This window comes from Canis lupus, chromosome 2 (assembly GCF_003254725.2).
Source record: "Canis lupus dingo isolate Sandy chromosome 2, ASM325472v2, whole genome shotgun sequence".
NCBI classification, from domain to species: Eukaryota; Metazoa; Chordata; class Mammalia; order Carnivora; family Canidae; genus Canis; species Canis lupus.
The window spans coordinates 10,319,340-10,345,478 of record NC_064244.1 but is presented as its reverse complement, the minus strand read 5'-3'; the positions used below and the strand labels follow the sequence as shown (position 1 = coordinate 10,345,478).

The 26,139-nt window shown below is 42.8% G+C and overlaps 2 long non-coding RNA genes across 2 annotated transcripts in view; one reads left to right on the top strand and one right to left on the bottom strand.

Moving 5' to 3' along the window:
* The window catches only part of LOC112670344 (uncharacterized), a 24,889-nt gene extending 4,475 nt beyond the window's left edge, over nucleotides 1-20,414 (bottom strand). Inside the window, exon 1 of the long non-coding RNA XR_003142894.3 lies at nucleotides 19,742-20,414. This is a non-coding gene — a long non-coding RNA (uncharacterized LOC112670344). The remainder of the gene's footprint in view (nucleotides 1-19,741) is intronic.
* On the top strand, nucleotides 20,181-26,139 carry LOC125753019 (uncharacterized). The gene is made up of 2 exons (XR_007403829.1): nucleotides 20,181-20,569; nucleotides 25,378-26,139. It is a non-coding gene; the product is annotated as an uncharacterized LOC125753019 (long non-coding RNA).

Genomic DNA, 26,139 nt, shown 5'->3' with positions numbered 1-26,139 from the left:
GCTCTACCATGCAGGCTGGCTGCTTCCTTGAGCCGAAAGTCATGAGTCTGGACGAGCAGCCCGCTCCCCACTAGCTATCTGTATCTCTGGCACATCTGTCCTGAGGTTCTGGCAACCGGTCGCCAACCCACCCTTCCGGCCTAGGGGTGCTAAGGTGCTGCCATTCCTAGCTATAGGGTACCGCACTCTTTTTGTGAGTTCCCTACACCCCTCCATCTTTGTAAATAGGCATTTTATTAAACTCTTCCTCAGGGCAGCCCGGGTGGCTCAGTGGTTTAGTGCCACCTTCAGCTCAGGGTGTGATCTTGGAGACCCGGGATCGAGTCCCACATCGGACTCCCTGCATGGAGCCTGCTTCTCCCTCTGCCTCTCTCTCTCATTCTGTGTGTGTGTGTGTGTCTCATGAATAAATAAATAAAATTTTAAAAAATAAATAAATAAACTCTTCCTCAAATCGCTCTGTTTCCTGCTAGAACCCTGACTGACTGTGGGCCCCAGGGAAAGGCTGACCCCAGGCCCACCTCCAGGATGCGCCATGATTTGTTTAAGCCAATAGGAACATTCCGTTGCACTGATTAAGAGATGGGCAGATGTGTGATCCAATGAAAGTGAATCTCAGATTCGTGCCTGGAATTCTAGGCCTGAAGCAGTCTCTCTTATGCCAGGTGTCGTTGACATAGCTAACCCCAAAGAACCCAATGTCACAGGAGCTTAACCCAAGAACGTTGATTTCTTGTTCACATTACAATACGATGACAGAGTCAGCATGAGTCATCACAGAGCAGGCTGCTTTCATCCAGTGTCTCCGCTCTTCCCTCGGGCTCCTTGTTCCTGCTGCAGACATGGGACTGGTAGGAGCATGAGTCAGGCCTGGAAGTTTGGTACAGGACCTCCACTCACTTTCCATTCGCCAGAACTCAGTCATACAGCCTCACCTAACTGCAGGGGGCTGGGAAGTGTAGTCCAGCTGTGTAACAAGGAAGAAAACAAAGTAGCTTGATAAACCACTAGCCAGCCTCTCCCTCACTCTTCCTCAAGGGGTAGCTTGTGTCAAGGCAATTAGGATTGCATTTGGCAGCACGCAGCCAAAACTGAACTATAGTGACTGAACCAAGGCTTCATTTGTTTTTATATAATAAAGAATCTGGGGGTAGGCAACTCAGAGATGCTCAAGGAACCAGGCTTCTCCCCCTCATTTCTCTGCGATCCTTACAGGGGATAGTCTCTCGCTAAAACCAGTTCTGAATATTCTGTTCAAAGTCCAGGCAGGGTGAAGCAGGGAGGGCAGAGTGCAAAGGACCAAAAGATCGTGTCTGGTAAGTTTGGCCCCATTTTAAACGGTTTTTCCGGAAGCTCCATCTAGCAGACTGTCTCTTTCATGGTCATGCCACCTCCAAGGAAGGCTGAGGTATGGTTGCCAGATAAAATACAGGACGTTCGGTTAACCTTGAATTTCAGATAAACAAATAAATTTTGTGTAAGTATGTATGTCCCATGCTGAGCATCCTGTTTTTTGTTTTGTTTTTACTGTATCTGGAAAGTCTAACCTGGGATATGGGTTTTGGGAGTTTGGTTTGGTTTTTTTTTTTTTGTTTGGTTTTTTTTTTTAAATAACCACACTGCCTCTCTTAAAGACTGCGGAGGTTTGGGTGGTAAGTAAAAACAAAAAAATGGATGTTGGGTACGATCCAACACTTGCCAGTAGCACAGAAGTGGAGGTCAGTTGGGTGCGGCTTTCAAGAATGTTTTATCTTGCTCCTGATACAAGAGAACAGACCTGACTTTTTTCTAAATGGTAGACGTGAGTCTTACAGGCCCAGCAGCAGAAAGATAGAAAGAACATGGGTCCAGAGCGGTTGCTGCACTGATGTGCCAACCTGATGGGCTGTGTCAACCCACACATCTTATGACATGCAACAAACTGCCATCTCTGCAAGCCATATCTGTTGCTATGTAGCTCATTCTTTGTTTCTTCCTTTCTCTCTCTCTCTCTCCCTGCCCCGTCTTCTTCCTCCCCCCATTTTTCTTTCCTTTTTTTTCAATGGAACAGACGCCCAAATCGTACATCTCTCCTTGCTCCCCTTGATTAATAGATGTGCAGCCAGGAGCACTGCTGTACCTCTTTGGTGGGATGAGGGAAGCAGCCCAAGAATTAAATCAAGACCCAAATGAGGATACAGCCAGTGGAGTTTCCCCAAATGAAACCAGCCCCACCAGGCTAAGTGACCCTAGAGCCCACTATTCCTCTAGTTACATGAGCCAATAAATGTCCTTCTTGTTTAAGATCATTTGAGTTGGGCTCAAGGTTTTCCTTGTAAGGAAAACATCTTAACCAATAAAACCAGACTCTTCAGCACAGTACATATACTTCTAATGGATTTGACAACAGTTCTCATTATACCAAGACACAAAAATAAAATTAACATTAGGGGATAACAACATGGCAGGCATTTTTATGTAGGAATAGGTACATTTTTATAAACAAAAGTTCAAAGTGAAATTTGTACAATTAAATATCTTTGTCAAGCATGTTTTTTCCCTATTACTCTAGGTGTTTTGTAAGACCTGTAAATAGATTAAAATTGGGGGCATTAATTATTCCCACTGGTTCTGTAGTTCATGCACTGAAGTGCGGCATTTTTAAGTTTCAATAATTGGACTCCAGAGACTTACAGAGACGAAGAGCATACGTTAAGATGTCATATTCTATTCTCAACATGTGACCGTCATTATCTTCCAACTCAATAATACTTCTAAATGTACAAGCTATGTGTGAGCCAGTGTAAGTCTTTAAAATCCTGGAGTTTGACATTTATAGCTATCCCAACCAGCAGGAGCTCATTTTAGCTGGGTTGCACTTATTGTTTCAAGCGTGCCCTCTAGGTTCTTTGGGAACACTGTAAAATGTTGTGGCAAAAAAAAGAAAAAAACAAACAAACAAACAATCCATACCCTCAGTCAGATTCTCTGTGACATGAGCTGTGTGCCATAGAAGAAGAAGGAATAAAGGCCACAAGGGCAAATGAGTGATAGACTGTCTCAAGTCCATGACTGAACAAAGCGATTTGATCATCCTTATCAATGCCATGTAAGGAGGGAAAGCCCTGGAGTCATAAAACCAGTCATAATAGTTACTTTATTGACTTTATTGACTTATTGCTCCCCCCATAAGGAAAGCAAACTAGCTGTGATCTCCACACACACAGGGATGCCAAACTCGGTTACGGCAACTTCAGAAACCTGAGTCCTTTCGTTCAAGCAAAATTTTGTGGTATCCAATGTTCGCTGTGTCAGCTAAGTTGGCCATTACCGACTCTCTTTTTGCTAGAGAAGGATCCTCAAACGAAGAGTTGTTCTGCTGATGGAAACTGACCTGTAGCTGTGGCTTCTTCATTCATTTCCCAGGGGTGGTTGGGGAAATGCCAAATTTCTCACTGATGGCTCAGGTCAGAAACCTTTCAGAAATGACCTGCCGAGCTACCATCAAGCGCAGTTGCTTTTATGTAAGATTAGCCATGCTAGTAAATATGTGTAGAGTTAAAAATCACACAATTCTCTTTCCCTGCCCCGTATATTATGTATTATACGTATATTATGACGCATTATACATATAATACAATGATCTATATATAGTACATACACAGTGTTATCTCTGCACATCTGGAAGATAACACTGTATATGTACTATATATACTACCATATATATTACACGTATAAGATAATAGAGAGAGAATACAACATATATTATTTATTATATATTATTTATGATATGCATATGTAACCACTTATAGCTTTACATATATCCATAGAACAAAAAAATTTTTTTTAACATTTTTATTTATTTATTTATGAGAGACACAGAGAGAGGCAGAGACACAGGCAGGGGGAGAAGTAGGCTCCCTAGTAGGCACATCAATCCCACGACCCCAGGATCACACCCTGAGCCAAAGGCAGATGCTCAACCACTGAGCCACCCAGGCGTCCTAGAACAAAATTTTTTTAACCTTTAAAAAAAATCATTGACAATTAAATTGCAGAATGAGTATTTCCCAATTAAACAACGGTTGCCCCAACTTTCCTTGCAAAGATTTCCCACTGCCAGCCTGCTCGTGGGCTGCCAGCACTAGAGAGCACGCTACCCAACCTCAGAGCCATCAGAGGAAGGAATTAAAGGCAGACAATGACTGCAAAGGACAGAAGGATTAAACCATCCTCATCATTTCTCAAAAATTTGCGAAAACTTCCCACTTTCTACTTCCATTCCTTTGGCCTCAATTAAGGAGGCTTTGGTAAAAGGGGTAGGACCACGTGGCTCCTGGGCTTGGCTTTGCTTTGCTGGTCTGGTGATCTAGGGACATGCTCAGACTTCCACCTCGCTGTCTGCCCCCTAAGCCAGATGGTTTGGCAAGTGCTTCCCGATGGCCCCGTGGCTACTTACCATCCACTGGCTTCTCATGTTTCTATCCTAGTTTTACTCTTGAAATGGTTGCCGTTTGTCATCATACCGAATAGCTGGCTTGACTACATTTCTCACTCTTTTAGCTGCTGTGTCAATACTTCAAAACATTCAGTCAGTTAACTCAATTCAGTCAAAAATTGTCACAATGTTTAGCATTGTGTTGACACAGCCCATGGCATTGGAGGAAAGACAGCTCATTAAGTTCTTAGTGATTCTTTATGGAGCAGAGCTACACACTGTCACAGGGCTACAAATGTAACCGGACCACCGTGACAAAAGGAAGAAAATGAATTTCTAGTGGAGTGCCAACCGCATGCCAGGCACTCTGTGACAATTTAGCCATGTTAGCCCATTTTATCGCAAAATAATCCAAGCCCCCCTTGCTGACCATCACCTGGAGTTGGATCGACAATGCTGGTTTAAAAACAAAGCAAATGAACAAACAAGCAAACAGTCTCTTACATACAGAGAACAAATTGGTGGCTGCCAGAGGGGAGGTGGGCGGGGGGGATGGGTAAAACAGGTGAAGCGGATTCAGAGGTACAAATTTCCAGTTATAAAATAAATGAATCTCAGAGACGAAAAGTACAGCGTCGCCAGTAATATGGTTACAGCGTTGTATGGTGACAGATGGCCACCACAGCAACCGTCACGAGCACCAAGAACTGCAAAATCACTATGTTGGACACCTGAAACTAACCTGACATTGTGTTGGCAGGTATATTCCAACAGTAAATAACTAAAAAATAACTGAGAAAGAAATAACTAAAATAACTATAATATATTATATATATATAATATAAAATAACTAAAATAAAATAACTAAGAAAGAAAATGATAGTTTATTATGCAGCTCCTATTTACACGCTAATACTCAAAGAATGCAGGAAAAGATAGGCTTCGCAGTCAAGTTCCACGTAACGGTTTAACTGTCTTTAGCTTGTAGGTGTATTTGGTTTTGTTGCAAACTGATGTGGCTCCTTCCAGAGAGCCAGGAACCTAGTGCCCAGGCCCAGGCTCAATACATCAGGCACCCAGAGAGAAGGGGCCTTGGAGGGGATTAGACACAGATGGAGAAGTGGGGCTGGCTGAGGGAAGGCAGTGGGGAGGGGACGATGGGGGGACTGGGGAGGCCTTGTGCTCCAACCTAAAGAACTTCATCTGTGCCCTGCGTATTGGAAACAACTCTGTCTGAATGCCTACTGTGTGCCCTTCCGGGGCTGCCCTGGAGACTTTAAGGAAACCAGTGGAGACACTAACAAGTAGCCAGGAAGTGTTAATGAGCCATTTAGCCGGGGCTCTAAGGACCTTGCAATGAGAATGTCCTGAGGCATGAAGCAAGGGCAGAAGAAAGCCTGGGGCAGCCTGAGCAGCAGAGAGTAAATAAAGAAAACCCTAGAAACAGTTCCGTGGCAGCTATTAACTGTAATATGAATTCCGCTCAGATTCTACATAGATTATTCCATTTTTACTCTAAATAATTTGGTCTATAGAATAACTACAAGGGCACCTAGGTGGTTCAGTGGGTTAAGCATCTGCCTTCGGTTCAGGTCATGATCTTGGCGTCCTGGGATCGAGTCTCACATCAGGCTCCCTGCTCAGTGGGGAGTCTGCTTCTCCCTCTGCCCCTCACCACCACTCGTGCTCTCTCTCTCTCTCTCTCTCTCATTTTCTTTTTCTTTCTCTCTCAAATAAATAAATAAAATCTTAAAATAATAATAACTACTGAAATTTCTATACATTTTATACCTGCCTGACACTTGTGTTCTGTGCCCAAAGGAAGTGCAAGCCCGGGCTGGCACCAGCCTGGCACATCATCATCATTGGTGAAGTAAAGGCAGACTGTGTCCTTTCGGCCACCAAGGCACCTCTCATGGACTTTCATAAAAATATCAACACTGGAAGGGAATACATTTTCCCCACAATTATAAAGCTCAGCAGTTTCGTGTCTTGAATGACAATACCATAGGCAGGTAATTAGATGCTAATTTCTGCATCCATGTTCTTCAGTTCTCAACAATTAATTGGCAATTTGCTCATGGACTTCCCCTTCACATACATCTCACATTCACACACGAAAGGAGAAGTCAAAGGAAAGTGCTTCCCATTTTATGTGTTCTCAAATTAAAAATCTGCTTCTTGCACACAGTTTTAAAAGGTATGACATAAGGCCTTCTTTGAAGTTCCCAGAGAGTTCTTAGGACACTAGTAAGCCTTTATGCATTTATTTTTAGGAAATGAGAAAGGGAAAGAAAATGAGCTCTGTAGTAAAATCACATACACACACAGGTCGTGGGTGTGGTGGTGGAAGGGGTCTTCACATGCTTCTTTTTCCTATTGCTAACACATTCTATTTACAGAAAGATCAAAAAGTATATATATAAAGAAGAGAAAAAATGATATTCACTTCTAATGTGATCTCTCAGAATTAACCACTGCTGATATTTTTAGGTTTGACCTTTAGCACTAGATTCTTTGAAGAGAACATCCTGTGTTGAAAGAAGAATGAGAAGAAAGAAGGAAAGAGAAAGAAAGAAAGAAAGAAAGAAAGAAAGAAAGAAAGAAAGAAAGAAAGAAAGAGAGAGAAAGAAAGAAAGAAAGAAGAAAAAGAAAGAAAAAGAAAGAAAGAAAGAAAGAGAGAGAGAGAGAAAGAAAGAGAAAAATAACAGAGGGGGGCGGAGAAAGGGATGAACCTGAAGGAATAATCCACTAGCCCCTGGCCATTCCATCTGGTCAGATCTAGTTCCCTCACCCAGCCGTGAGTGGCAGGGAGGTTGGTCCCCACCCCCACCCCCAAACTCCTGGGCCACTTCACCACATCCTATCCTGATACCTCCAAGCCCAGGAAGACACCTGCCACTTGGCCAAACTCCTAATCGCCATAACTTGACGATGAGACCTAACTAAATACTTACAGTGAAGTTTCAGTTTCTCTGCTCCTACCTCACATAAAATTTGGTTAGATCTGCACAGATTAAGAATGTATACAGGGAATTCCCAGGTAGCTCAGCAGTTTAGCACCTGCCTTCGGCCCAGGCCATGATCCTGGAGTCCTGGGATCAAGTCCCACATAGGGCTCCCTGCATGGAGCCTGCTTCTCCCTCTGCCTGTGTCTCTGCCTCTCTCTCTGGGTCTCTCATGAATAAATAAATAAAATCTTAAATAAATAAATAAATAAATAAGTATTGCCCAGTACCACAAATGTCACAAAATCCAGGACAATGAACTAATCTGTTTATGCACAGGCTAATCTTTCACCATAATATTTTTCACAGATGAGCTGCAGGCTCTACTTCTCCTCCACTCGTACCTCCCTGAAATGCCAGCACCATAGGACCGACTCCTCTCACAGCCCAGTCTCTGGCCCTTCACCTTCATCTCACAATTCCAGACAAGCCCCCACAGTGGGCAGGAGGGTATTCCTGGAACCCATTCCCACACTGGACAGCCAGTAACAGCATGTCTATAGAGTGACCCTGAACCACATAACTAGGCCTCGCTAAACCCTGCTAAATGGATCCCCCACCTCAACTTCCATGAGCCAGATCCCGGAAATGGCTGTGGCCACTCCAACCTGAGGCGAAGTATGACAAGACATCAGCAGGGAAAGACACAACCGTCTTAACCACCTGCATCTGGAACATCTTTCTCTCGCTAGTTATACTAAAACGACTGCCATAGGAACACGGCGCCCCCAGGAAGCAGCCGTGCACGTGGGGTCCTGCTTAAGCCTCACTAGCTTCCCAGTTAATCCACTTCCGGCCCCACGGTGTACTCACAGTTGAGGAGTACTTTGTATGGCACCCAGAGAGGCTGGCATTCCACTCCCCCACCCCCCAAAAAGCTCAAAACCAGTGAGGGGACGGTCACCAAATTAGATGAAATACGAAATTTACTTGAGAAGTCCTGGAATGAAGTTCTAGAAAGTTCTCCGAAATTGAGAGGTGACTGGCCAGCCACCGCTAGAGAGAGAAAACAAAACAAACCTGAGCCCCAGGGGAAAGTCACAGGGGACAACCTCCAAATTATAGGCATAGATTTGCCAAGGAGCTGGTCCTCGCAAGTAACTCTGTGTGGTGTGCTCTGGCGTGAGTAGAGGCTACTTATTGAAGGGGGGCGAGCAGCTCTCCCAGATATTGCCAGGGGGGCAGCAAGTTCTGAGTGCCAACTGCCTTCCATTAACCTGAAACCCTGAAGCTTAATAGAATCCTGCTATTGGAAAAATGCAGGTTCAGAGCATCACACAAGGGAGGATTCGAATCCAGGCCCTGCTAGTTTCTGGCTGTATGACCCCAAATTAGGTACTTCGCTGCTCAGAACCCCAGTTCTCACTGGTAAAATGAGCTTAATAACAGCTACCCTATGGGATTGAGGAGGGTTCATGATATTTGTGACAATTCTGCCACAAATGAGATTTTTCAGCAAATAGTAGCCACCTGGGTGGCTCAGTCAGGTATGCATCTGCCTTTGGCTCAGGTTCTGATCTTGGGGTCCTGGGATTGAGCCCCAAGGCGGGCTCCCTGCTCAGCAGGGACGGGGGCTGCTTCTCCCTCTCTCCTCTCTTTCTCTCTCTCTCTCAAATCTCTTTCTCTCTCTCTCCCAAATAAATAAATAAAATCTCTAAAAGGGGGGGGGAGGCACCTGGGTGACCCAGTGGTTGAGCATCTGCCTTTGGCCCACGGCATGATTCCCAGGGTCCTGGGATCGAGTCCTGAATCAGGCATCCCGCAGGGAACCTGCTTCTCCCTCTGCCTATGTCTCTGCCTCTCTCTGTGTGTCCCTCATAACTTAATAAAATTTTTTTTAAGATGTTATTTATTTATTCATGATAGACATAGAGAGAGAGAGAGAGAGAGAGGCAGAGACAGGCAGAGGGAGAAGCAGGCTCCGTGCAGGGAGCCCGACACAGGATTCGATCCCGGGTCTCCAGGACCACGCCCTGGGCCAAAGGCAGGCGCTAAACCGCTGAGCCGCCCAGGGATCCCCAAATTAATAAAATCTTTAAAAAAAGAAAGAAAATAGAAATTAAAATCCCAACTGAAAATTGGGAGGTTAAAAAGTGATAATTTGCATCAGGATTTGGTTAAAAAAAAGAAAACTTTCTATGGATGGACAATGTGGGTGTGTCTCTGGTGGGGGCAGGAATGCAGAGGAGAAAGTATTGATTACAAGTAATAAATAAAATTTATATTTTTTAAAACTTAGGACTGTATAAATTACAAAGTTTGTTGGGACGGATATAAAAACTGGAACTTCGGCTACTAAAATGTGTTTGTTAGGAGTTAAAAACTAGCAGGATCCAGGCGCGTTCAAATATGTAAACTTATCTGTACTCCTAGATTTTGATCATCCCGTCTTTGTCTCTAATAGCCTCATTTCGGCATTTAAAAACAATAACTGCTATAAATGAGCTCCCCTGTCGTCCTGAGAACCAAGCCCCTCGCAGCCACAGCCTGCCAGCTCCGCTCTGGAACTTACCAGGGCTTTCTTCCCAAGCCCAGCCTAGCCTGCAGGGACCGCAGATGTGTGCTTTCTCTTTACTTTTTAAACAAAATTTCGGCAAGTTTTATCAGAGAATTGACTGTTTACATTTCAAAATACCATCAATTTCCCGGACTCTGTCCTCTCTTGCTGATCTTTGTACTGTCTGCCCACCTTGGTGTGTAAAGTCTGACCTTGGAACTCCCAGGGGCAGCTGACAGGTCGCTGGTGCAGATGAACCCCTGGGGAAGGAGGTTCTGCCCAGAGGCCCCCCAGGGAACCAGGGAGCCGGCCTGGGGTGCCCTGACCTCTGCCCTGCTCACCCCTACAGGTTTTACACCAGTATCTTTTTTTTTCTTTCCTTTCCTTTCCTTTCCTTTCCTTTCCTTTCCTTTCCTTTCCTTTCCTTTCCTTTCCTTTCCTTTCCTATTTCTTTTCTTTTCTTTTCTTTTCTTTTCTTTTCTTTTCTTTCCTTTTTTTTCCTTTAAGACCAGTATCTTATTTTCAAGTTTACATTTTCAAGTTGAGGGATATCCGACACTGAGAGGGGCTTTTGCAAAGTTTAACAATTCGGTTTAAGTGTCACTTCCACTCTTTTGAAATCTTAGAGAATAATTCATCCTCACTGCAGATTTTGCTTCATTTTGTTTGCTTTATTTTGACTCTTCAAGTGTCATCTTCTCCTACGAAAACTATGGGTTAATTGCTGCCATTGGTTGATAGAACTTTTAAAAAATATATTTTTTGCCACTAATATCTTATTGCTGCGAAAGCTAAAGTTTCTAACCCAGCCAAATCTCTATTTTCTTAAAATATGCATTCCTTCCCCCTCCCCAAAGTATTACGAATCTCACAGATAAGATTTCACCCAATTAAGCTCATAATACTTTTCCCTATAAGACAGGTGAAACCTCACATCCCTAAGGGTTCTTTGCTGTTCTCTGGGTGTGTAGGTTTAAGTGTAACTTTTTTTTCTAATTGGAGGTGTTCTAATCTGTGAACTTAAAAACCTACTTATGGGACGGTTTCTTCATCCCAATGTATCCTTCCTCTCCTAGAGACCTTTGCAGGACCTCCCCCCTACCTCCAGTCACCAAATTCCTTATTTCAGGCCATTGTCTGTCTATTGAAAGAACTCCAGGCTGCCCGGGTGGCTCAGTGGTGTAGCGCTGCCTTCAGCCCAGGGCATGATCCTGGGGTCCCAGGATCGAGTCCCACATCAGGCTCCCCACATGGAGCCTGCTTCTCCCTCTACCTGTGTCTCTGCCTCTCTCTCTCTCTGTGTGTCTTTCATGAATAAATAAAATCTTTAAAAAAAAAACAAAAAACTCCCAAACTTTCAGGAGTTTTAGCATTAGATCATTGCTTACTTATATATTATCCCCTTAAAAAAAAAAAAGCCATATGGCATATTTCAAATTTGGAGGTGATGAACAGGGCCCCTGGGTGGCCCGGTTGCTTATTCACCTGCCTTCAGCTCAGGTCAAGATCCCAGGATCGAGTCCCACATCGGGCTCCTGCTTAGCAGGGAATCTGCTTCTCCCTCTCCCTCTGCACCTCCCCCTGCTTGTGCTGTGTGTGTGTGTGTGTGTGTGTCAAATAAACGAATAAAATCTTACAAATAAATAAATAAAGGCTATGAACATTAATTTTGTATCGAAATGTTGATTCTCCTCATAATTATGGGAGTGGTCTCCAGACCTAAGGAAACCTTTCTCTTGAAGGTGTTTGGCTTTCCACCCTCTCTGGCTATAAACCATCTACCCCGGGTCAGAGAAAAGCTGTAAGATCTTCCAAAGTACATTTTATTTTGTCGAGAAACATTGCACCGTACTCAAGTATCACTAAGGTCATTCGGAAGCACTGGCTTTGGCAGGACACCTTGAGAGAGAGCATGATAAAAACTCACACGATCTTGGGATAGGCACTGATTGTTAAAGTAGACATATATATTTTCTAAAAGTGGTTCTAGAATGTTCAGATTTTGAGAACAGGAGTTAGGAAAGCAGAGAATGATAGCACTCTTATCTTGAAAGAGTCTTCTGTTTTACTCTGCATACTTGAAGTTAGAACTAATAATCCAGGGATGCCTGGGTGGCTCAGTCAATTGAATGTCTGCCTTTGGCTCAGGTCATGATCTTGGGGTCCCTGGATGGAGCCCCACGTCGATCTCCCTTCTCAGCAGGGAGTCAGCTTCTCCCCTTGCTCCTCACTCTGCTCATGCTCTCTCTCTCTCTCTCATTCTTTCTCTTTCAAATAAATAAATAAAATCTTAAAAAAAATTAATAATCCAAAGTTTTAAATGAATGTTCCTTTGAGTTGAAGAAAGACAATCAGACACCATCCTGCTGATTCTTGCACATACCTTCCAAGTGGGTTCCTCTCTACAGACAGATATAGAGCTGGTACAGTTTTTAAAATCAGAGTTGAATGAGGGGATCCCTGGGTGGCTCAGCGGTTTAGCGCCTGCCTTTGGCCCAGAGCACGATCCTGGAGTCACACGATCGAGTCCCACGTCAGGTTCCCTGCATAGAGACTGCTTGTGTCTCTGCCTCTCTCTCTCTCTCTCTCTATGTCTATCATGAATGAATAAATAAAATCTTTAAAAAAACAAAATAAAATAAAATTAGAGTTGAAGGAAAAGGAAAATGATTTTTAAAAACCACTTCTAAATGATCAGTGAAAAACAAAATAAGTTTTAAAAATTAAATATGGTCATCACACATTTAACCTGAATCTTATCCTAATTTCCATAAGTATAATTTCTGAAACGTAATCATCCTAGATATTTTTATATTCAAGATACATAGTAGGGGCACCTAAGTGGCTCAGTGGTTGAGTATATGCCCTTGGCTCAGGTCGTGATCCCGGGGTTCTGGGATCAAGTCCCGCATCGGGCTCCCTGCAGGGAGCCTGCTTCTCCCTCTGCCTGTGTCTCTGCCTCTCTCTCGTCTCTCATTAATAAATAAAAAAAGATACATAGTAATTTCACATGAAACTTTTCCTCTAGCCTCAGGCAGTGATTGGATTGGCTCTTGGAATATTTCTAGCTGTCTGGACTTCCCACAGCCCTTGTGTCTGGTGGGACCCACTAGCTGGTAATGGCCCATGGAAGTGAGGTGTGAGACCCTCTAGAGCTCTCTTTTCGCTCTGTCACAGGCTGCTTCCCAGAGTGGAGAAAGAGACAGCATGAAGCAGAGCCCCCCACCAATGCAGGGAGACAACCTAAGCCCCACTTCAATTCAAGGAGAAAAAAACTGTTATTGCCTTTCTTTCTAAGATTTGGGACTGCTTGTTACCACAGTACAGTCTAATCTATCCTGACTTAGACTGCACCATATAATAAAGTTTTATCAATTTAGAATAATGTAAAATAATAATAATAATAATAATAATAATAATAATAATAAACCAAAATGAGTTAGGTCATTCTCCGAATTACAGAACTTCTAAGAAAAAGATAGTACTTTTGACAACTGTCTGCTGTGGAGTTAAACACACTTGATTTCACCATTTGGTAGAACTCTTTCGGCTCTCATAATGCCACTGAAGAGTAAGAGGTATTACCTTACATAATTTTATTCCCAGTTGTTTCATTCCTATTCTTTGTCCCTCGGGTAAGTGGGAGGGGATCTCTCCAAATGGATAAGGTATAGACAGGAGCAGATGGACCTGGCTTTCAGGCACATCTCTGTAACACACCAGCTGGTAACCTTAAGCATGTCAGGTACCTTCATGTGTAAGATGGGGATAACACAAGCCAGCACAGAGCCCAGTGGGTGGTAAACCTAACCAGTTCATGGTGAACCTTGTATGGTAGCCTGACATTATCAGAAATTGTTCAGAGCAGGAACCTTCCCCTTCTCATCGAACCCACTTTACACTGCACAGTGTTCTGCCCAGGGTGGCTTCTCTGCAAATGCAGTTGGCAGACAATGTTTTTCAAAATGAATCAACTCTTCTTTCTCCAGTTCATGGCTCATCAGCTAATTCCATCTCTTGGGTTAGAGATCCCTGCTGTGGCATTTTTCGATGCAAACATTCAATTTCACTTTTAAATTGGAATTTTGATAGCCCATAAAAATAATTCAGATATACCTATGAGAGTCTCACCCTAGTTTTCCCCACAGGAGGCAGTGTGAGGACATATAAAGAACACAGGTCTGGGAATGAGTCTGGCCACTCCCAAACCTGCTCTGCCTTTTACTGTGACCTATGGCAAGTACAAAATTCTCTAATTCTTGATCTCCTTATCTCAACAAGGAGTAATAATACCCATCCTAGAACACAGTCATAAAGATGAACTGAGCATTCATATTAAAGCATACTACCAGGGATACAGTAACTGCTCGCTTAAAAAAAAAAAGAAAAGAAAAATATTGGTTTCTTTCCATGATGTGCCTCTGAGTTTTTGACATGGTTTATTAAAACTTAAATTATGGTGAAGAGAGTGATGATTTCAAGGCTGAATGTGTCAATGATCTCACTTTCTTAGATCCCCTTCTATTCCCTTTTGTACTGAGAGAAGCCACTTCAACTCCCATTAGAATTTTAAATTTAAGATTGTCTGCAAACTGGAAACCAACAGTCGCTAGTGTTAAGAAACTAAGGCAACCTCCGTGCAAACTGATTTCTTCTTAATCACACAAACTGAAAGTATTAAAATTCGGCTTTATTTTATCTCTTTTGTCCAAATGAAGGAGGATCCATTGAACAAAAGGAAATCATCTGATCCACAATAACACATTGCTAAAGGTATAAAGACACAGGTGCATTTATTCGTTCACTCGTTTTTTAGCTCTGCAGCTGCCACATCTTGGTGGATGGCAGTGATGAGCAAGAAAGACATAAGAGCTGCCTTCATAGAACTCACATTCTAGTGGAGAAGACCGGCACAGATATGAATAATAAAATATGTTACTTATTATAGAAGTATTCGCTGTAAAGTACAATAAAAGAGGATAAGAGGGGAGATGGGTGGGAGGATGTGGGAAACAGGCGATGAGGTTAAGGAGCACACTTGTCACAATGAGCACTGGGTGATGTATGAAAGTGTTGAATCGCTATATTGTAGATCTGAAACTAATATAAGACTATATGTTATGCTAACTGGAATTTAAAAATAAAAATAACAATAAAAGAGGTTAAGGAGATAGTGTGTGTGGTTGGAGTAGCGATGTTAGAGTCAGGACAGAACGTAGGTGCAGTGAGTTCCATGATGCAAAGGAGCAAGCTAGTGAGGGTCTGGAGAAAGCTTTCTCTGAAGAGAGAGTAAAAGCTTTGAGGCAAAATGAATTTGCCAAGTTCAAGGAATGGAAAGCCAGACAGTGTGACCAGCAAGAGCAGACAAGAAGAATGGTAGGAAATGTGGTTCAGAGAGCAAAGTAGCAACCACACCATGTGGGTCCCTAACCTGCACTATCACACTTGGATTTGACGTTGTGTTCTAGGAAGTCTTTAAAGGGTTCTGATTGATCAGGAGGTTGATTGGATCCTGACTCACAGTTTTAAACAATCACTGAAGTCTCTATACAAAGGGGAGATGACTACAGCTCAGATGGAATGATGGAGTAGAGGAAGGGAAAAGTGGCCACATTTTGGGGTTTATTTTGACAACAGAGCCAACAGTACTCACTGAACAATAGAAATGGGATATGAAGAAGAACAGGAATGAAGAGCATCTAGAGCTTAGGCCTGAGCAACTTTGTGAACTCGGGTGCCATTTGCTGAGAAAGATAAAACCAGGGGACCAGCAGGTTTAGGTGAGAAAGTCAATAATTCTATCTTATGCAAATTAAGTTTGAGATGCTTATTCATCATCCAAAAGATGTTGAGCAGGCAGTGGGATATTTAAATCTGGATTTCAAGGAAGGAGTCTGGATTGGAGAAAAATTTGAGATTCACCAGAATTTAGGAGTCGCTCCAGCACTGAGTCTAAAAAAGTCCTTCCAGAGAGAAGGTGTAGACCAAGACAAGAGGGGTCTGAGGAGTAAGGATCAACCATAAGAAGTGGAAGAGCTATTAAGGACAAATGGGCCCCTTGGTGTAGTAGGAGAGACCCCAGAAAGCACAGGGTCTCTGGAGCCTCCCTCCTCCCCCAAAAAAAAAGTGCTTGAAGACTTTGGTGTGCCAAGGAGAGCAGAAAATCTGGTACAGAAGCTGAAATTTGATATGAGATAAAAGTGGGGTTGATGTCCTGTAGAGGAGCTAAAAGAATATGCAAGAAGTGGTTTCCCTAATGGGAAATCTAAGCTTGGCAGCCAGGAACGTGGGAACATTGTGGGGGCTGGGGATGATGGACAATTTAAAAGCGGTGGCTTCGGGGAGCTGGTAACGATTCAGAGCTCCCAGACTTGGAAGAAACAAGCAAAGTGCAGACTTGAAAAGTCACCTACTTCCAGCAACTCCACTTCTTGGTATATATGCAGAAGAACTGAAAGCAAAGTCTCAAAAAAATATTTGTGTACCCATGTTCATAGCAGCATTATCCACAGTAGCTAAAAGAAGGACGCCACCCAAGCTTTGATGGTTGAATGGATAGACAAACTGTGGCACATACATACAATGGGATAATGCCCAGCCTTAAAAAGGGAGGACATTCTAGCACATGCTACGACATGGATGAAAATTAAGGACATTATGCTAAGTGTGATGAGCCAGTCCCAAAAAGACCAATACATATTGCATGATTCTAGTCACTCGAGGTACCCATTGTAGTCAAATTCAGAGACAGAAAGGACAATGATGGGTACCAGGGTCCAGCGGAGGGGAAGTGGGGAGTTAATGTTTACTTATTTTTTGGGGGGGAGGGGGGAGTTAATGTTTAAAAGACACTGAGTTGCAGTTTTACAAGATGAAAGAGTTCTAGAATCACATGGTTGTACAACAGTATGACATGTACTTAATGCCACTGAACTGTACACTGCAAAACGGTCAGGAGGGTAAATTTTATGTTCATTTGCCACAATTTTAAAAACATGGAAGAAAGTAGTGTCGCCTACTCATCTATCTCCTAGATACTATACTACAATTATGGATGTCACCATTGGAGTAAACTGGATGAAAGCACGCAAAACTCCATATACGATATTTGCAACCTCATTTGAATCTATAATTATTTCAAAATTTAAAAAGTCACCTACTAAGGATGTCAATAAACACTCTTCCACCCAGATATCTCTGTGGCCCAGCTCACAGGAACCGCCCCTCTGAACTGCTGGGCTTCAGTGCTCTTTCCAGCAAGGAGAGCACCATTTCTTTCTATCATTCATGCATGTCTAAACTTGCTCCAAACTCCTGACACACTACTCAGAATTTTAAGACCTTTGACCTTTACTGCTTTTAATTGAAGAAGGACCCTTCCATCCTAACATCCATCCAGCATAAGCATATATTTGCAAAGAAGCTAAACAATTGGGAAAATATTCATTTTAGAGTTGGAAATACAAGGGAAGATCTAGTGATGAGGGTGAATGGATTTGACTTTCCAATGCCACAGTGGTTTGGATTCAGAGAAATCGAGCCATTCTCATTAATGGGGTTCAGGACACACTATTCCAATATATGGCACCCTAGTATATTGAACATTTTAAGCTAAAGGAATTTGAGAAATGGCAGATGCAGGAAGAACTCTCTGCCCTGAAGTGGGTCCTAAGACCCTCACAGAAGGTGTCCTCCCTCTGCCAGAGGAAGGGAGCATCTTATCTCCAACATGGAGGGATGCCCACAATAATCCGAACATATAGGCCTGGCTAAGTTTCTCCAGTTTATGACACTTAGCTCTTCTCTGTCCTATCATGTTTTTCCACAACTTTCTACTCTTCATCAAACCTAGGATGAAAACACACAGGCTTAACTGTTCTTTGGGCCTTCATTTCCTTACAAAGGCTCCCATGTCGCATGAAAGTTACATTAAGGGGATTTATATGCTTTTCTCTTGCTCATCTGTCTTTTATTAGAGAGACCCAGCTGAGCATCTAGAAGGGGAGAAGGAAAAAGATCCCCCCATGCAATGAAGTAGTGACACGCTCCTAAGCGACTTCTCTGTCCTTCAGCCCACCTCCTTCTCCAGCTCCAACACGACCTTAGTGACCATGGAGCACAAGTCTACCTGGCTTCCTTAAAGGAGACCAAATAGCTTTCGTGGCTCCAGAGAAGACAGCTGCCCCCACGGGAGCCTCAGTGATCTGTCATTCACAATATCCTCCCTCAGTTTCAGAACACTTGAAAGCCATTGATTTGTCTGAAGGGAAGTGACATGGAGCAGCTGGCTTCCTCCGGAACAGGCCAAAACAGGCTGAGCCATGAGATAGAACCTGCACCCGAGGCCTCCCGATTAGAGAGAAAGGAGCGGGCCAACCGAGATCAAAGAAAGGCCAGGGAGAGGTCACAAAAATACATCCAGAGGTCAGAAGAACCGGAAGCACGCATGTTCTTAGAACTCAACAATTGTTCTCCAAAAGGTGAATGTGATGTAGCAGAAGCAATTCCAGGCGAGAGAGGAACCAGCGTCTATGAACTGAGAGCAATGAATAAAAACATTTTGGGTCAATGAAGTTCTTATGGACTGCTCGCTGTTAAAAAAAAATATTTACCTTGTTCTCACCTATAATTAGGGATCAAGGCTGTGTCAAGGCAGAAAAAAGTGTTTTACTACATCATGTATTGATTTATGACATACCCATCTCATCTGAGATGTGGAAATCATTTATGCTTCCTGAAATATAGGTCATCAGTCAAATCTCCCAGAACATATTACAAAATGGAAAAGAAATGACTTGTTTTTTTAATGATATATTGCCCAGGCTTGTAGCCCCCTGTGGTAGAGAAGGGTTCAAGGCCACCGGCTTTGACATTCATAGTCCCCCACGGTTTTTATTTATATGAGAAAATAGAAGTTGTTCCTCTCTGAATCGATTTTCTCTCCACCTGTACAAGATTAGCATTCAGTAATTCTTTCTACAGGTGTTTTGTATCAAATTAATTCACAGTCTCAGTCACCAGAGGGGAAGTTAACATGCTTCGCACTTTGGGGCAATGGCTGGAAATATAACCGAAAAAAGACTACGCCACATGTTTAACGACTGAATTTTACAGTATTGTTGCTTCCTGGTGTTCTGCTGTTCTGGTGCTGTGAGTTCCCTACTTTTCATCGAAAAAATTAAAAATTAAAAAAAAAAAATCTCTGATGTCGACTCCCCCATGGCCTATCAAATTAAATAAAACTTAAATCTGATCTATTTGGGGCCCCAAAATGAACCCAAAACTCTCTCTGGTCTCATAAGCACCACACCTTCTATGACACCCCACTAACAACGAAAACAATAGCTAACATTTTTAAAGCACTTACTATAAAGTTGGAAGAGCTCCAAGAGTTCACACATTTTAAGTCATTTAATCGCCTCAACTATCCCAATGAGGTACCACTGTTATCCCTTCCCTTTATAGAGGACTGACGCCCAGGGAGGTTAATGACTTGCTCAAGGTCACACAGTAGAAGGTAGGGAGCCAGGCATTTACACCCAGGCAGTCTGGGAGCCTCCTAGCCCAGGAGCCTAAACACGCCACCGTTTATATCTTTGAACTCCCCCCTTCTGTGGGTCCTTCTTTACTTGGCTTTTTGAATGCCCTCCTCAAAAAAACACCATTCTAGAAATTCTGTCAAAGCCTGTTTCAAATACCACATCTTCCATGAAGGCTTCTTGGCTACTCACATCCAGTTAATGTCTCATCTACCTTGGAGCTCATGCAGCCTTTTCTTCATACCTTCCTATCTCCCTGATGACCCTAATTATATCCCACCTTGACTCATGGTTGTGTTTTTTGTCTTAGGCCGTCCAGTCATCCGTAAACGGTGAGCGTAGAGACTAAGGTGTCTTCAGCCCCGTGTCCCAGGCAGGAGCCAGCAGAGTCCCTGAGCGCTGGGGGCTCTGGATAAACATGTTCACTTGATGAACATTCTTCTTTGTTTCGACCTGAATTTTCCCAAGATGCAACACAAAACCAGAGTCTCAACTTTCACGTGGCCTGGCCTTGCATTATGTCAACATCAACAGCAGTTGGGAAAAAGCCATATACGTATTCCCACATTTTTTTTTCTAAAGTCCTCTCAGGAAAAAAAATAAAAAAATAAATAAAAAAAAAAAAAAGTCCTCTCAGGGCAGAGGGCAAGTGTACAGATTGGCATTTGCCACGTAGCCCAGGCAAACGTCTTAAATAGTCGTGTTCTTTCCCTAAGAGCTTAAAGACATAATCCAGCTTTGCCACCTCGTGAAAGCGACAATGGAGTGTTTTCTCTCAATACAGGCTCAACCAGAGAAGGTTGGAAGGCAGAGAAGATGAGGAGAAGCCGGGCCTGTGGCTACCCAATCCACAGAGAGCTGTCTCACTCAGTGGCAGGTGGCTGATTAGCTAGCGTGTGAGGTGTCTCGTTTGGTTTGGCAGGTTCAAGTTACCAAGAAAAAGGAGGCTCTGGTTACCTTGACAACACAGGAAACCCAGGGCTACACATGTTTGACTCTAAATTCCTTTTCAGAGCCCTCATAGATTTAGTGCCATTTTAGCAGAACTATAGGCCTGAGCCTCTTGTTTCTGTGATATATTAAAACTACACCAGAAATGGTCTTTCAGGTAAATATATCTTTTGTTTCATGGGTAAAGTTACACAGTTTTAATAATTCTGATACACCAAACCACCTTTCCTGAGTTGCCTGGGTTGGTCACCGCTAGTGCCCACAATTCCTGAATAATAGTCCCTATTTTGTTCCAGTTTGCCCTGGTGAGACAGCAAGGAGCAATTTACTTTTTTTTTTTTTTTAAACAAGCACATTACAATTAGCTTTGACCTAATGTTCAGATGCGGAATATCTTATTTTTCGTAAGAAATAAAAATTCCCCAAGATAGCCAATGGAAGAGATCAAATTATTTCCTCAGGGATCTGGTTAGTTGTTGTACATACCAAGGGAAACAGAACCCCTGAACCCCATCACCCCATGCCGGCAGCCCCAGTCCAAACACCTCCCATGTCTGCCCCAGTCCTTTCCAGCCCTTTACAGGTCTTTGAGGGGGACTTATTTGCAAGAGCTCCAAACCTAGAATCTCTGGAGTGCCACTCCCTTAAAAACTCAAAGGGGGTGATGGGTTCACTCTTTGCGAACCCGGCCCTCCACCCCCAACTGCCAGAACCACTCTCCCATGACCTCCTAGAGGAACAGTGATCTTGGCCAGCCTAGTCAAAACTCAGGACAGACTTTCTCAGTTAGAAAATGGTGTAAGTGATAGTTAATACCTGTGTTCCTGTTGGTACAACGAAATATGAGCTAAATAGAATTTTATAGACTGGCCTAACCACCCATCCATGCCTGATAGTCTTTCTATCAAAAATACTTCTTTTTTATTTTTTTTCACTCTTTTTTTTTTTTTTTTTTTAATTCATTCAGAGAGAGAGGCAAGGACAAAGGCAGAGGGAGAAGCAAGCTCCATGCAAGGAGCCCGACGTGGGACTCGATCCCGGGTCTCCAGGATCACACCCCAGGCTGCAGGCAGCGCTAAACTGCTGTGCCACTGGGGCTGCCCCAGAAATATTTCTTAATGCAGGGCACCTGTGTGGCTCAGTGGTTGAGCATCTGCCTTTGGCTCAGGTCATGACTCCAGGGTCCTGGGATCAAGTCCTGCATCAGGCTCCCTTTGGGGAGCCTACTTCTCCCTCTGCCTATGTCTCTGCCTCTCTTGTGTCTGTCATGAATAAGTAAATTAAAAATCGTTAAAAAAGGAAAGAGAAGAAATATTTCTAAATTCAAGTCAGCTAAGCCACAAATTCTTGAAACCAAATATTAAGTTGGGTTCTGTTCATAGCATTCTGTTGGGTTCATGTTCATAGTCTTTCAAGAGATTTTATGCGTTGGATATCCCTTTATTAGTTTAGAATGATATACATACTCATTGCATATAAATTTAGCCTGATAAATATTAATCACTTGTTTTGCTAAAAAAAGAAAGTCATTATGTTTAATATATTAGATATAAAAGTAATATTTAACATCTTTATGAGTCATTATTGGACTTTTGGTGTATTTTTAGAATTTATAATCAATGGAGTTACAAGCTCAGAATTTAAAATACCATCTCTTAGTTTTGGCTAGTTTATGATTAGTAAGAGAAATCTAAAAGTTAGAAGGAAATATATATAAGTTATATTTCCTGGTCTTAGTGTTTTCTATGATGCCTCCCGCCCCCCACCAAAATAAAACGGGAGGGCACTCATTTTTTCAGAAACTGAACAGGGCAAGAAAAACAGTATCAGAACATCTCCCAAACTGTCTAAAACTTTTGGCATGTAGAACATTTTCTATTGGGCCCCATTTTCTGGGTTTCCACTCTCATATTTTCTGCTTCTTCTGTTGCTTTATTTTTATCAACTGCACAGATTTGTGAAAAAAGGATTTCTTCCCAGTTTGAAACATGTTTCTCTACCCTTTCACGTGTTTATTCCCGGGCATACGTTCAAGCTTATGTCCCAGTTTTATGTTAGTATCTCTCAAACATGGAATGGGCTCCTCCTTCATGGAGTCAAAAGCCAGAAAACCCTGATGCCAGCAAAAAAGGAAGCACAAGAGGCCCAACTGGACTGAGCTGGGCCATGAAGCCACCATCAGCTCCCAAGCTGGGTTCCAGCGGCACGACTGAGATTGCTGTGCTTCCTGTGGCATCTGGAAACATCTCTCCTACATCAAGCCCCGTGAATGATGGATGTTTTGCAAAGCAGTCAACATAGCACTAACACGATCCTGCCTGACACTTCTGCCTTTATGCTAGAAAAATGTTCTTAGTGTATACTTTCTCCCAAATGTTCTGTGGTTGATGCTTAATTGTCATGGTCATAAGAAGTCATTTGCTAGAGGCTGGAAAGAAAGCAGGGCATGTGGGATTTCTCTCTGCATCTGGAGAGCAAGACCCTGGGTGAGGAGATTCCTGTGCCTATGGGAAAATCAGGCCACAGGGGCATGTGAGTCCAATATGGCCAGTGAAGTGGTGAAAACTCTAGCCAGCATTAAAGAATTCAGAGAGACTAGTCCTCTGTGAAAATCAGACCAGGACCTGGATCTCACATCTGGTCAGTACATCTTGATTCTTGAGCTGACCCATATTTCATTTAAGAAATACTGTGTTGTCCGGGTGGAGGGGGCAGGGGTCTACAACCTCCCTGGGGAAATAGAGACAAGGAGGCATTTTACTAATAATGATTCTATAGGTACTTTGTATTTACAAAGTATTTAGAACATTTCAACAAATCAAATGGCTAAAAGAATCGACTGTTGTCTTTCAAGCCAGGACTGAAGAAAGAGTTAGTTTGTCCATATAGCTCCATCCAAGGGAGCTGTAAACCAAGTCACAGACAAGTGACATATATCATGTTAATAAGGCCTAACAGGAGGAAGAACAGGAAGGAAAAAGCAACAGTGGGGGCACCTGGGTGACTCAGTGGTTGAGCGTCTGCCTTTGGCTCAGGTCGTTAACCCCGGGGTCCTGGGATCAAGTCCCATATTGGGCTCCCCAATCAAGTCCCAGAAGCAGGAGCCTGCTTCTCCCTCCACCTGTGTCTCTGACTCTCTGTCTCTCATGAATAAATAAATAAAATCTTAAAAAAAAAAAAGCAACAGTGAACTCTGAGTATATCGCTGCTTTGAGAAATCCAACAGGATCCTTTCTGTGGCAGAGTCTAAGGTTTACACGACAGCCTTTCCAATCATCTGAGGCTCTCGGAATCCTTTGACCACTGCTTTCTTGTCCACACACACCTAAAGGAATGAATGATCCAGGGACCTAATAAGAAGACTGATTGCCACCCTTAGTGAGCCTCCAGTTAGAATCAGTTACAGTAACTAATAGTGGGGATTAAAGTCACTGTAGACATCCATTCAACATGTCCAGACCTATAACAAAAAAGAAATAACCAGTCTGTCAACCAGCAGGGTCAAGCATAACCTAGCCTCTTTGTAGACAGACTCTCTTGGGAGATTTATCATTACATTAACTTCATGACTAACAACAGATATGGGATCTTTACAACATGCCAGGAACCATGCCAAGCACTTTACGTGCATTATGTCCTTAAATATTCGCAGCCACTGTATGAGGTAAGGGCCACCGCTCTAGTGTCATGCCGTAGAACATGTTCCAATGGCAACCTGGGCTCCTTTCTCCATCTTGCTCCCCATCTAGCATCAACGAGCACTATTTTAGCAGCAATGAGCACTATTTTAGCAGCAACAAACATTATTCTATGCTTACCCCCCACTTAGCGGAAAGGTGATACAGCAGAAATGTGAAAGAAAAAGTTTATTCTCAGTTTCCAAGTATACTTTTGGAACTCAAAGAAACTAATTGGAGGGAAAAGCTGTATTTCTTTTTTTGACCTGAAAGAATTGCAACAAAAATCAGTAATCCTCTGTGCACTCCTTCTCACTCTTCCCTAGCCTAAATCGTGAGTCACCACTTGCAACTCCTTAAGCTTATTCTTACGTTTGTTTTCTTATGATCAAACTATGTGTTTATACTGCTATATAATGACTTCTCACTAGTCGGTACTTTCCTATTGACTTCCTGTTATGGTAGATGAACAAGTAGCTCTCCACGCCACCACCTCCACTTTCCCAACCCCCAACCTCCCAGAATAATTATAGGTTTTAGCTAAATCAGCATATCTTTATTGATACTCTTTTGATTTTAGGAATACTGTTTCACAGCATGGCCAAGTAGTGTACTATGATTAAATTTCCTTTCTCAAATAATTATTAGTCTTTATTAACTAAAAGTATGAGCTTCTTTTTGATCTAGTAGAATGCAGTCTCAGGAGAGCAATAAAAAAAAAAGTTATTTTTGGTGGGCCTGAGTCTGTGGTCTGAAAGAGTATATTCCCTCTCCCTATTTCAGAGATTTAAACAAAAATTGAGGCTTAGGGAAAATACTTTGCCTGCATTCACACAGCTGTTCAGCAGTAGATCTAGGATTAAAATTTAAGGCTGCTGTCTTTAGAGCCTATCTTCTTAAACACTGTTTTTCCATGGAGATAATGCCAACATCCAAGTTACAATTTTCTAAGAGGCCAATTTTGTCGGGAGAAACCAGATACCTCTAACCTAGGTATTGTCACACATCAATATGCATAAGAATCACCTGGAGATCTTGCTAAACCTTCCCTGGGCCCTACTCCCAAATGAGCCAATCTAGCAGATTGGGAAGAGGCCAGATAATTTACATTTCCTATCAGCTCACAGGTTAGGTGACACTGATGCAGGTTCTTTGAGAACCCCTTGCCTAATCAATCAGGAAGCCTTAGGAACTCCTAAGGAGGGTCAGGACCATGCCCACCCCGATGGCAGAAGAGCCCAGGCCACGTTGCTCTGCCCCACCTCTGACAGTGCACCTTTCTCCACAGGTCCTGACTCAGCCATGCAGTCACTCTGAAAGGAGGAAGAAGTGTTTTCTCCATCCTGTTCAGAAGTTTAGTTTTTGCTTGAGAAGAGATTCCGAGGATCAGAAAAACCTGTTACCCAAAACTGAACAGCTCCATGAATACTCCAAAAAAGACTACAATTTTCCCCAGAAAAACTCTCGGTACAAACCACGTGTTGCTCAATAAGCCTCCAGAAGTCAGAAGATATCAAACAAAGGACCTGGTCTCTGGCTGGTGACCCTAAACTTACAACAAGCCATTTATAGCCACTGTTTATGATCAAAGCCCTCAGTTTACAAGGAGCAGATGCGATAAGAGAGGTGCCTGAGTTTCACCCTAGTGGTGAAAGGAGGCACCTCACTCGACCTCATCCAAGAAGGAAATCCTCTCCGATGAGAAAAAAGCCAGCATTAATAAAGGTCTGCATCCTGAAAGAAATCATTTGCGAAGAAAGAGATCACACCAACCCCAAGAAAGAAAAAAGCTTAAGCACAAGTGGACGCAGCTTATTTTGGCCCATGTTTCTGAGAAACATCTGAGAATTTAGCAATTTAGACAAGATACATGCTGAACTATGGTATGTTTTATTCTATTCTGAACATGCTACTGAATAGTTAATATGAGGTTAATGGTATTTATCAAATTAACTATTGACCACAAGCAGTCTGTCCTTGTAAGGAAGTAGTGGTTGATTCTTGTATTTTCTCATATCTACTAATCCTGAAATAAACTCTAAGCTGGGGA